Source organism: Canis lupus, chromosome 16 (genome assembly GCF_011100685.1).
Source record: "Canis lupus familiaris isolate Mischka breed German Shepherd chromosome 16, alternate assembly UU_Cfam_GSD_1.0, whole genome shotgun sequence".
Taxonomy (NCBI): domain Eukaryota; kingdom Metazoa; phylum Chordata; class Mammalia; order Carnivora; family Canidae; genus Canis; species Canis lupus.
In genome coordinates this window covers 56,813,616-56,825,240 of record NC_049237.1, presented here as the reverse complement: position 1 = coordinate 56,825,240, position 11,625 = coordinate 56,813,616, and the positions used below count along the sequence as shown (strand labels likewise).

Here is an 11,625-nt window from a genome sequence, read left to right as displayed (position 1 = left end):
AAAATATCCAATGGGAAAAAGTGTCTTCAACAAATGGTATTGGGAAAACTGGACAGCAACTTGCAAAAGAATGAAACTGAACCACTTTCTTGCACCATACACAAAAATAATGAAAAAATGGATTAAGGACTTAAATGTGAGACTTGAAATTATAAAATTCCTGAAAGATACAGGCAGGAACTGCTTTGACATCAGCTGTATCAACTTCTTTCTAGATATGTCTCCTTAGGCAAGGGAAGCAAAAGCAAAAATAAACTACTAGGACTTGATCAAAATAAAAACATCTACACAGTGAATGAAACAACCAACAAAACTAAAGGGCAAAAATAAATAAATAAACAAACAAACAAAAGAACAAACAACAACAACAACAAAAAAAACTAAAGGGCAACCTACAGAGGGGGAAAGGTATTTACTTTGCTTTTAAATATCTGGCTTTATTCCCATAGGAAGTTAAATTTATTACCACTAAACATTCTGCTTTATTTTTTTTAAGATTTTATTTATTTATTCATGAGAGACACAGAGAGTCAGAGACATAGGCAGAGGGAGAAGCAGGCTCCATACAGGGAGCCCAATGTGGGACTTGATCCCGGGACTCCAGGATCACGCCCTGAGCCAAAGGCAGACGCTCAACCACTGAGCCACCCAGGCGTCCCTCTGCTTTCTTTTAAAGCAAGAAATAAACAGGTCTTGTACAATTAAATTTTGTATTGGAAAACAATTTTTTGGACTAGCATTCCACATTCCACACTCTTCTCCACCCCCACTCAACATGCTTGGAACTCAGAAATTGAGGAGTAGCAGAATAATATGCCACCCCAAAATGCAATTCTAGGAGTTCAGGATATACTTCCCCAAAATATACAACTTTGGTACACTGATTATTTTGAGCCTCAGGCACTTTAAAAAACACCAATGCAGGGAGAGGCTTTCTCTGAACTCCCTTATCTGTCTGAAGACAGATCCTTCAAAAATAACTCAGTTGCCATAAACCACCTCCCAGGAGTGTCATCAACCAGGAAGGACTGACTCTTGTCACAGGAGAGGAGCCTAGAAGTCAATACCACACCCATATATACTGTCTCACAGACTATCACACCTCCCTACTATTTTTACAAGGGCCCATTCAACTTTCCTGAAAATCATTTCCTCTCCCTTAGAAGACCAACGTCCCTTCCCCTTTTCCTTATAAAGATGGCATTTATGCCTGAATTGTAAGCCACCTTAGGGGTTTACTCATATTTTCCCCTCTCATCTGCCATGTACACATGAAGTATATATGTTAATACCCCAGCTAAGAACCCCAAAGATGAAAGGGAAATTTTTTCCTTCCCTACAAAATAAAATTAAAAGAAAAATAATGATCAATATCTTCAAAAGATACTTTGACATTTTGTTTCTATATTGTTTAAGGGAATATAAACTTTAGAGAGAGAAATAGTTCTTTCCAATGTGGGCTGCCCACATTTCATTAACACAGCCACAAAAGGAATCCTACACACAAAGACTAATGTTCTCACAACACACAGGCCCCCTGCCTGCAATTCTGATAGATGGGGAGTTGGAGAAAGTAAAGAAGAGGTGTTGAAAGGTAACACTGAAATATGTTAATAAAAAAAGGGTTGCAAAATTATAGTGTAGTTTATTTAGCATTTGATCTGCAAGATGTAGCGACAGCCAGCGTTTGTAAGCATAGCCTCTGAAAGCAATTACCCAGGAAAAAAAAAAAAAAAAAAGCAAAGGAGAGGAGTCCTGTTCTCTGATGCTAATTGATTTCTTCTCATTCTGTTTCCTAATGTGTCAAATTCAAGGTGATAATAGAGAACAAAAACTACTTGATCACAAAATCATTGATCAGTGAGAGAGAGCGGAAGAGGTCCAGTACAACCAACCCATCTAAATGGGTTTTAAGTAAACCATAATTTACAATCAGAAGGCGGAAATGCCCACCTCCAGAAACATGTGGAAAAAAAACAATGGTGAGTAAATACTAGGTTTAAAGTTTGAGTAAAAACCCAACATTATGAACTTCTACAACAAAAATTAGGTATAGATTTCCTGATATACATTGTGCTATTCCCATTAAAATGTGTACTTAGATACACACAGAAATATAAACACAGAAATGCTGTCAACTGTCTTGGCAATTCTGTGCCATCTGGTTTCCGGCCCCATCAATCTGGGAGTTTTCCAAAGTCTCCAAAGACATACCCAAAAATACCAGCAGGAATTATCTTTGGGGTGAAGTCATGATAGTTACATTGTTCTGATTTGTATTTGTCTCTATTCATTACAATGGGCTTCCAGTCAGAACACTAATGCATAGCACCTTTGAAAACAGTGCTGCCAAGAATGAATTCCATAGGTCAATTAAAAGAGTCACAAAGGTAAAAACGTTCCTTAAAACTGGGTATCTAGGGGCACCCGGGTGGCTCAGTGGTTGAGCATCTGCCTTCAGCCCAGGGCGTGATTCTAGGGTCGGGGATTGAGTCCCACACTGGGCTCCCTGCAGAGGTCCTGCTTCTCCCTCTGCCTGGGTCTCTGCCTCTGTGTGTCTCAAATAAATAAATAAATAAATAAATAAATAAATAAATAAATAACAAGTAAATAAGTAAATAAATAAATAAAATATTTTAAAAAAATACTGGGTATCTAGACTCAGCCAATATTATCAGAGATAACTCAGATAACACCAATCATCCGATGAAACATATCAATAAATAAATAAAGACTCATTCATAAGGATTCATTACAAGAACTTGAGTTGAAACAAACAAAACAGGATGAAGAAAACAAGATTAAAATACAAATAAATGATGTTGAAAACAGGAAAAAAACTACCACTTGAGTAATAATTAAAACTACTGGAAAGAATGAATGAAATAACTTAGTTCTAGAACCAAGGGAGATGAAAAGATGCCAAAAATAAGAATAAATGAATTTTATAATGAGGGGACTAGGGATTTGAAGCAAAGCAATATAGGAACAGTTGGATGTTAAAGCATCAGTGAAATCCTACTTTATGAAATGTATGCATATAAGTCTACCTACTTTATTGATGTATAGATATTTATTTGGGGGGGTGTGCATGTGCTCACGCGTGCCTGTGAGAACACTGGCTTAGGAATACAATTCATTACCTATTAACTCACGTAGTTTTGAGGTAGAAGGCAGTGATATAAGCATTCAGGTAGCATGATCTCATTTAATTTCCAAGGAAGCCCCAGGACGTGTTCTCAGCAATCTTATTTTACAATCTAGCAGCTGAACGTGTTTCTCCACTGTCTGATAGTGCCCTCGCCCGGAGCCCAGAGCCAGACACTGCTGGAGAAGACGGGCCCATGAAGCAGACCGTCCCCATGACACATTCTCCATCATCAGCCGCAGACCCCTCAGCACTGGAACAACGCAGTCCCACTGTGTCTCTTAGGTCCACTCACTCTCCTGTTCCTCGTGGGACCTATTCCCAGTGGTGTCTCCTCCCCTCACACCGCAGACCACCCAATCTCTGCTCACTCTCAGAAGATGACCCCAGCCCCAGCACAGAATCCCAACCAGTGGTGCATAATTATTGTTTGCTTTCTCACACCATACCCTCACTCTGGGAACCATCCACTCCACAGAGGAGGCTTTTGCAAGCATCCCTGAATCCCTCGTGTGGCCAGGCACAGAGGGCACTTCTTTAAGAGCTCTTCCTGCATTCTCCTGTGATACAGGTTAAACATGATGCCTGTAGAAACCTTAAAACAGGCAGCTAAGCAAAAAAGTAAAATAGAACAGAACAGAGCAGAACAGAACAGGAAAGGCGAATAAGCAAAATGACACAAATACAAGCCCTCCACAAGCCTGATTACACATGGTTGTGTGATTTCCTTTTGTTCACATAGAATTTTAGGGAGAACTTCTTTTCCTTTTACGAGTATTTTGCTGCAAGATCATTTTTAGTATCAGTGCAGAAGAGTAATAGCTTCACTTACAGTATAAAGAACATCACTGCAGATGAGTACTCAGGTCCCTGGGTCACTCTCCATCCTTGGACCCCTCTGACACGTCGCCACAATGCACTTCTCATCAGCCCCCACTCATGAGCCTTCCCCTAGGGATGCTGGTCCCTTTGTTGGCACAGCCCAGTACATTTATTTCTGTTCTTTTTAAATGACTGTTCTGTTCTTTTCAGTAGGCCTAGAGTCCTCCATCTTCAAATCCACAATTCCTCCTTCTCCTCTTCCTACTTTAAATTCTCTTCCCAAGGCTTTCGTGCCCACCCGTGTGGTTTCACAGACAACTTTTCTCAAATTGTTAACTGAATAGATAATTCCCAAAATACATGATCTGATTCAAGTCAGAGGGAAACACTAAAGGTAACTAATTTTAACAAGCCTCAAAATCATGACACCACAATATTTAGATAACATTGCCTAAGTGAAAGAAGCAAGTTTAGATTAAACATTTAGCTATTATTGTAATTTGAGTTTATGTATCTAACTCTAAAAGTCATATTCATCGCACTAGGCAGGTTTTATTTCCAGAATGGTTTCACTTAGGAAATTGCTATTATAGCGCATCTCAAAAACACACTAATAGCAAAGAAAATGCCTCCATAGTTTCTGTAAAGGCATTCCACAAATTCTGACATTATTCTTATTTTTTTTAAGAAGATTTTATTTATTTGAGAGAGACAGCGTGGGAAGGAGAGGGAGGGAGAGGGAGAGAGGATCTGAAGCTGACTCCTGGCTGAGCACAGAGCCAATCCCAGGGTGGTGAGATCATGAACTGAGCCAAAACCAAGAGTCAGATGCTTAACCAGCTGAGTCACCTGGGTGCCCACACATTATTCTTAAATTTTAAGAACATATTATATATTAGGTACAGGATGATGCTTCCTTAACCTGCTAATTTTTCCCTCCATTGGAGCTAGAGTTAATGTAACATAAAGTTCAATTCTCATTAAAGAATAAAATAATTATGACTATTACCTCTATAGTTTGTAGTGTTGAATTTTTAGCTAGGGACCGAGTTTATTATACATCAGGAAAAAAAGTTTGGAAAGAGACACATTTATCATAATTTTGACATGATGCTCATTGACTTAGAAATTGGCTAAAATTTTAAAACTAATTAGATAATTTAATAATAGGACCTAATAAAAAATAAAGATGCAAAAACCAATAACTTCATTATATACCAGTGATAATTTGTTTTAATTGTATCTACTCTTCTATTCTCGTTTATAATATCAGAGAAAAATATCAAACCTTAATAAAAACATTAAGAAAAAATATTGAAACTATGCATGTAGAAATTTCTAAGATTTTACTGAGATATGCTAAATAATGTTTTAATAGAGTAAGAATAGCTCTTTATATAGCCAACAATGTAGTATAAATGTGAAGACTCTTAATATTCTGCATGAATATTTAACTTATTTCTAAAAACATGATGGGATAGTTAACTTTTCTTGAGGTAGGATGAACCCTTTCTAAGCATAAACATAATAAAAAAATAATCTCAAGGAAGAAATTAATCAACATTTTTTAATATACAGTGATAGGAACAAAACACACCTGTGAGGATATTCCTTAGTCCTCACAACAGAGAAAGAGCAGAATGATTTGAATTATCAATAAGAATTTAATGACTTCTATAGGCCCATGTGCATCCAGTTGATGAGATGCATTTTTACAATTAGAAACCATATTTTTGAAGCATATTTGATGCTTCATCATATTTGATGACACAAATTTTAGGAATGAAGTCATCATGTTATTGGAAAGCAACTTGGCAATACTCTTCTGTTTGTTGCTGCATTTTCAAACAGATGCATGCTGGTGGTTTTGTGGAATGGAGGAAGACATATATTTTTGTAGATTTCAACTTCATTTAGGGACTCTGAAGACACAATGATGATAATACCCATTATCTGTTGGCTTTTTTTTGCCTCCATTTATATGCCTTTATCTCTGTTCCCTAGTTAATGCTAGTATTCCAGAATTAACTGCCACCTAGGGGAACGTATGGGGCAAGAGCAAGTAGAAACATTTCAGAGATTTTCTATCATTTTCAAGTCACATTTTCCCTGATTCAGTGTTGACTTGTCTACTTTAAACCTCTGACTGTTCTCTAGAGTTCCGAAAATTTGATCCTGACAGTTTTCTGCTATTTTTCAATATTTTCAATATTTCTCTAAGGAAATTAGAGCTTGGAGCTGTATACCCTGCCATGTTGCTGATGTTGCTCTTTGGATAGTTTTTAAAACACTATCATTCCTGGATAGGGTCCCTGGGAAGCAGATTCAGACTCAGAAAACAGAACACAAAAAGTTCTTCAATGTGTGCTCCTGTGTCAATACCAGTGCAGGAAGAAGAGTTTGAGGTACAAGGGGAGTTTGGACTGCATTGAACCTTTACTAAACAACTCAGGTATGACCTAGGGAACTTTGAAGCTGAGGTAGTCCATTAAAGTTACCTGGATATCAGGTGAGAGGGGAGACCCTGCATACCCCTATAGGGTGCAACCTGTGGATGCCAGCTGACAATACAACTCTCTTCAGAGGAGAGCAATCCCCAGAAGGAGCTAATGTCTGACCTGTCGGCCAGAAGAGCTCCTTACCATTCAGTGAATAAGACTGAAGTTCCAGAAGTGAGATGTGGACATGTATCACAATGCCAACTATCATCCATCCCTTGAGCCATTCACATCTACTTTTCCTTAAGATCCCTGGGAGCAGCAAGACTCTGCTGTGCCTTTCTTCCCAAGGGCAACTTAAAATAGTCAGTAGGATGAAATGTGTCTCCCACACCTGTATCTTGTCCCAAGGTCTAGCTGATATCATTCTTGCTCTGCTTTCCTTTCTCAAGTCCCCTCATACACAGTTTCTATCTATGGGGTCTTGGTAAGGAAACTCACACTTTGTTCTAGACCTTCATCATGAGCATTCTAATCCCCTAGTAACTATGGTATTCACAGGCCATAGATATGCCATTTCTCTACTTACACTTAAAATTGGAGAAGGGGTATTAAGAGATGCTGAAACAAATCACCCTTATGTGAAACATATTCCCTCCAATCACACATTATAAAAGCACCCTGTCTCCTCCTGATCATCAGTGACAGTTACCCCTGACAGGAAAGTGACCTCTCTCTGCCTGCTGGTCTCTACTTGTACAAGTCCAGTGTTCCTGAGGAGTCATGTCATGTCCAGGGGCTCTAACTATGTTTCCTGGTTCTCTTTAGGAACAAGATAACCTGCGGAGTCCAGAGGTGGAGAGGCAGTAAGAACAATTACACCAGCCTGTTCACTAGGAGTGACATCAGCAGACCCACACCTACTTACATTATTGAGTCCCAGAACTATACAATTTACCTATTGTGCATCCCACACCAAATGGTGACCACGTAGTAGTCATTGGGTTAGAGTATATATTGCATCTCAGAGGAAAAGGCCTTATCCTTGTAGGATGTCATCTCTCAACTGTGAACCTCAGCTGTGCCATCTACAAGACAGTCCATCCCTTTCCAGACCAGCCACCTCTGGGTGGCCCAGTGTGTGAAAACAATGGTGCATTCCAGTTGTCCCAGTACCCACAAAAATATTTACTTTGCTATAAAATGGATCCTTTGATCTGACTCAGTGTGATGTGGGTTCCATATTGGTGGAGGAATCACAGTGAACTCTCGGATCATTTTGGTGACTGAGGTCCTAAAGCAGGGAAAAGCAAACCAATATCCAGAACACATTTCTTCTCCATTCAAAATAAGTCACAACCATTTTACAGGTAGAAGGACTCCACTGTAGTGGATTTTCACCCAAGAGCTGGACATCTCATGCCAAATTGGGGCTCAGGGTTGACTCTCTTTCTTTCAGTGTGGACATTAGGAACATCAGTAGTAAATTAGAGTAAATTTAATGAAAGGAAGACAAGAGTATTGGGTTCATGTATGCAGAGCCTCCAAATAACAGCCCTGGAAACTCTATTCGAGCACCCACTGTAGCAGTCCTGGAGTGGCCCATAATACAGGCTTGTTAATGTAAACTGACCATGTAGGGGTCCCAGAGCACAACAGAGGAGTGTATTATATTCCCTTCTATGTGCAATACCTAGAAACACAACTGATTATTAGAAAAAATAAGTTAAAATTATCTTGGTATAGATAGTTTCTCAATTCTACATTTTTTTCTGTCCTGTTTTCTCCAAGCCACCACCTCAGGTGGTGTTGAGTATTCATTTCAAAGTTTTTGGAATGGTCCCAGAATCACAGATACACCCAAATCTCAAGACTTTTATGCTGATAAAAAACATAATGAAGGAAAAAAAAATCACCCCCAAAATGCCAGACAGTATTTCAAACCATAGCTAATACATCAGCTAATAAAGTCTTGATTCTTGATAACGTTATTAGAGAGCAACTAGTTTTGCTATACCAGCTATTTTTCTGTATTAATAAAAAATGTGTATGACCAAGACATAGGTAAAGCAAAAGCTATTTGGACAATAAGCAGGTAAAACTAGTGTGGCTAATATAATGGGAAAATGATCTGGAGATGACTTGAATATGACTGAAGCAGGGACCTGAAAACATTAAAAATCTAGAATCCAGACATGAGAGAGGTTATCCCTGTTGGTCCCATGAACACTAAATATTATCTACAACTCTAGGTCTACAGACTTGATAACTTAGATGAAATGGAAAAATGCCTTTAAAGATGTAACCTAACAAAACCAACACAAAGGGAAATAGATTTGTAGTGGCCTACAAATATTAAAGAAATATAATCAATTAATGACCTTCAAAAGAGAAAGTACCAGACTCAGTTGGTTTCACTAGTGAATTCTACTAAAAAATCGAAAGAAGAAATTATACCAATTCTCTACTATAACTTTCAAAATAAGAATAGAGGAAATGCAACCTAACTCATTCTTAGTTCAGCATTAACTTAATACCAAGAACAGAACAAGACACTACAAAAAAGGAAAACTAAAGACTGATACATCTAATAACTCATATGAAAAAGTCCAAGATAAAATATTAGCAAGTTGAATTCAACATTTATAAAAGAAATTATACATAATGACCAAGTGAGATTTATTCCATTTATGCAAGGCTGGTTCAACATTCAAAAATTAATCTGTCACATCGGCAGGCTAAAATAGAAAAAAATACATGATCATATGGATACAGAAAATCATTTGACAAAGTCCAACTCCCATTCATGATTAAAAACTCTTAGTACACTAGATATGGGAGAGAAATTCCACAACCTGACAAAGAGCACCTACCAAAAAACCTACAACTAGCACCATACCTAGTAGTGAAAATCAGATGCCCTCTCACTAAGATCAGGAACAAGGCAAGGATGTACCCTCTTACCATTCCTATTCAACACAGTAGTGGGAGTCCTAGGTAATTTGTTAAGAAAAAGAAATGGAAAGTATACATATTGGAAGAAGAAATAAAAACCATTTTTGCAGATGACATGACTGCTTATGTAGAAAATCCCAGAGTTGTCAACCCTTGGAACTAATAAGTAATGATCTTGAGGATGCAGGACATGAAGTAATATACAAAAGTTAATATCTTTCTTTTAAATCATCTAGTAACAATTGAAGTTTGAAATTTTTTAAAAGATTTTATTTATTTATTCATGAGAGACACACACAAAGAGGCAGAGACACAGGCAGAGGGAGAAGCAGGCTCCCTGCAGGGAGCCTGATATGGGACTCAATCCCAGGACCCCAGGATCATGACCTGAGCTGAAGGCAGATGCTCAACCACTGAGCCACCCAGGTATCCCAGAGTTTGAAATTTAAAGCATATTACCATTTACATAAATACCCCAAAAATGAAATACAAAACTCTAATGAAAGGGAAAAACAACCTAAATAATATTCCATGTTCATGGATATTCCATGTTCATGGATCCATGATAGATATTCTATGTTCATGGATCAGAAGACTCAGAATTGTCATCCTGTCAGTTCTTCCCAGATCAATCTATATATGGAGTCAGTGTAATCCTAAACAAACTACCAGCAAGGTTTTTATTGACATCCACAAATTGATTCTAATGTTTATATGGGGAAACAAGAGACCTGAAGTCTGAAGAAGAACAAAGTCAGAACTGATACTATTTATCTTCAAGACTAACTATAAAGTTACAATAATCAAGACAGTGTGATAGTTGTGAAATAACAGAGAACTTAGAAATAGATCTGTATAAATATAGTCCACTGATCTTTGACAAAGAAACAAAGGGAATACAGTGGGTGGTCAAAGATAGTCTTCTCAACAAATAGTGTTTGAGGAAATGGACATACCAAAAAAAAAAAAAAAAAAAAAGCATAGACACACACAGAACTTATACCTTCCAGAAAAATTAACTCAAAATATATCATAGACTTAAAAATGCAAAATTATAATGCTCTTCAGAAAACATAGGAGAAAACACAAGTGATTTTGAGTTTGGTGATGACTTTTAGATTCAACCCTAAAGTCATGATTCATAAAAAGAAAATAAAAGGAAGTTGTACTTTAATATTAAAAAGCTCTGCCTTGTGAAATACACAGATAAGAGAATGAAAATATAAGCCATGGACTGGGAGAAAATATTAGTGAAACGTATATCTAATAATGGACTTTTATGCAAACTCTACAAAGAACATGAAAAACTAAGCAATAATAAAACAATCCAACTAAAAAAGAATAAAAAAAAAAAAACACCTGAACAGACACTTTACCAAAGAAGATATACAGACACTGAATAAGCATATAAAAAGATGCTCAACAACATAGATCATCGATGAACTGAAAATTAAAATAACAATGAGGTATCACTGCCTACCTATCAGAATGTTTATAGTCCAGAACACAGATAACACGAAATGCTGGCCAGGATGTGGAGCAAAGGAACTCTTCCAGTACTGGTGGGTATGCAGAATGACACAGCCACTTTGGAAGACAGCATAGCAGTTCCTTACAAAACTAAAGAGACTCTTACCATAGAATCCAGTAATCTCATTTCTTTGTATTTGCACAAAGGAGCTGAAAATTTATATCCACATTAAAAACTTGCACACAAATATCTCTAGCTGATTTATTCAGAACTGCTAAAATTTGGAAGCTTTCAAGGTTTATCCTTCGGTAGGTGAATGAATATATAAACTGTGGCATATCGGCTAATGGAAGAGTATTCAGTGCTAAATAAACATGATATGAGGCCATGGCAAGACATGTAGGAATCTTAAATGCATATCACTTAGTGAAAGAAGCCAGTCAGAAAGGGCTACATACTGTATGTTTCCAACTCTATGACATTCTGGAAAAGGCAAAACTGTAGAGGAAGTATAAAGATGAGTGTTTGCTAAGGGTTCAGAAAGAGGGAGGAGGTGAGTTGTAGACCTAGAATCTAGGTGGAGCACAGGGAAAATTTAGGTCAATTAACTATTCTGTATAATACTGTAAGAGTGACAAAGACACTATGCATGTGTCAAAACCAATTGAACCATACAATCAAAGGAGTGGACCCTAATACAAACTGTAGAGCTTAGTTAGCAATAATGTATGGATATCAGCTTTCATTAATTGTAAAAATCTGTACCCCACTAATGCAAAATGGGGAAACCA

At 37.4% G+C, this 11,625-nt stretch overlaps 1 long non-coding RNA gene across 1 annotated transcript; it reads left to right on the top strand.

The window, feature by feature from the left end:
- Positions 1-263: 263 nt before the first annotated feature.
- Positions 264-8,370, top strand: LOC102154543. The gene is made up of 3 exons (XR_005371146.1): positions 264-408; positions 1,815-1,982; positions 7,237-8,370. It is a non-coding gene; the product is annotated as an uncharacterized LOC102154543 (long non-coding RNA).
- The last annotated feature ends 3,255 nt before the right edge of the window (positions 8,371-11,625 follow it).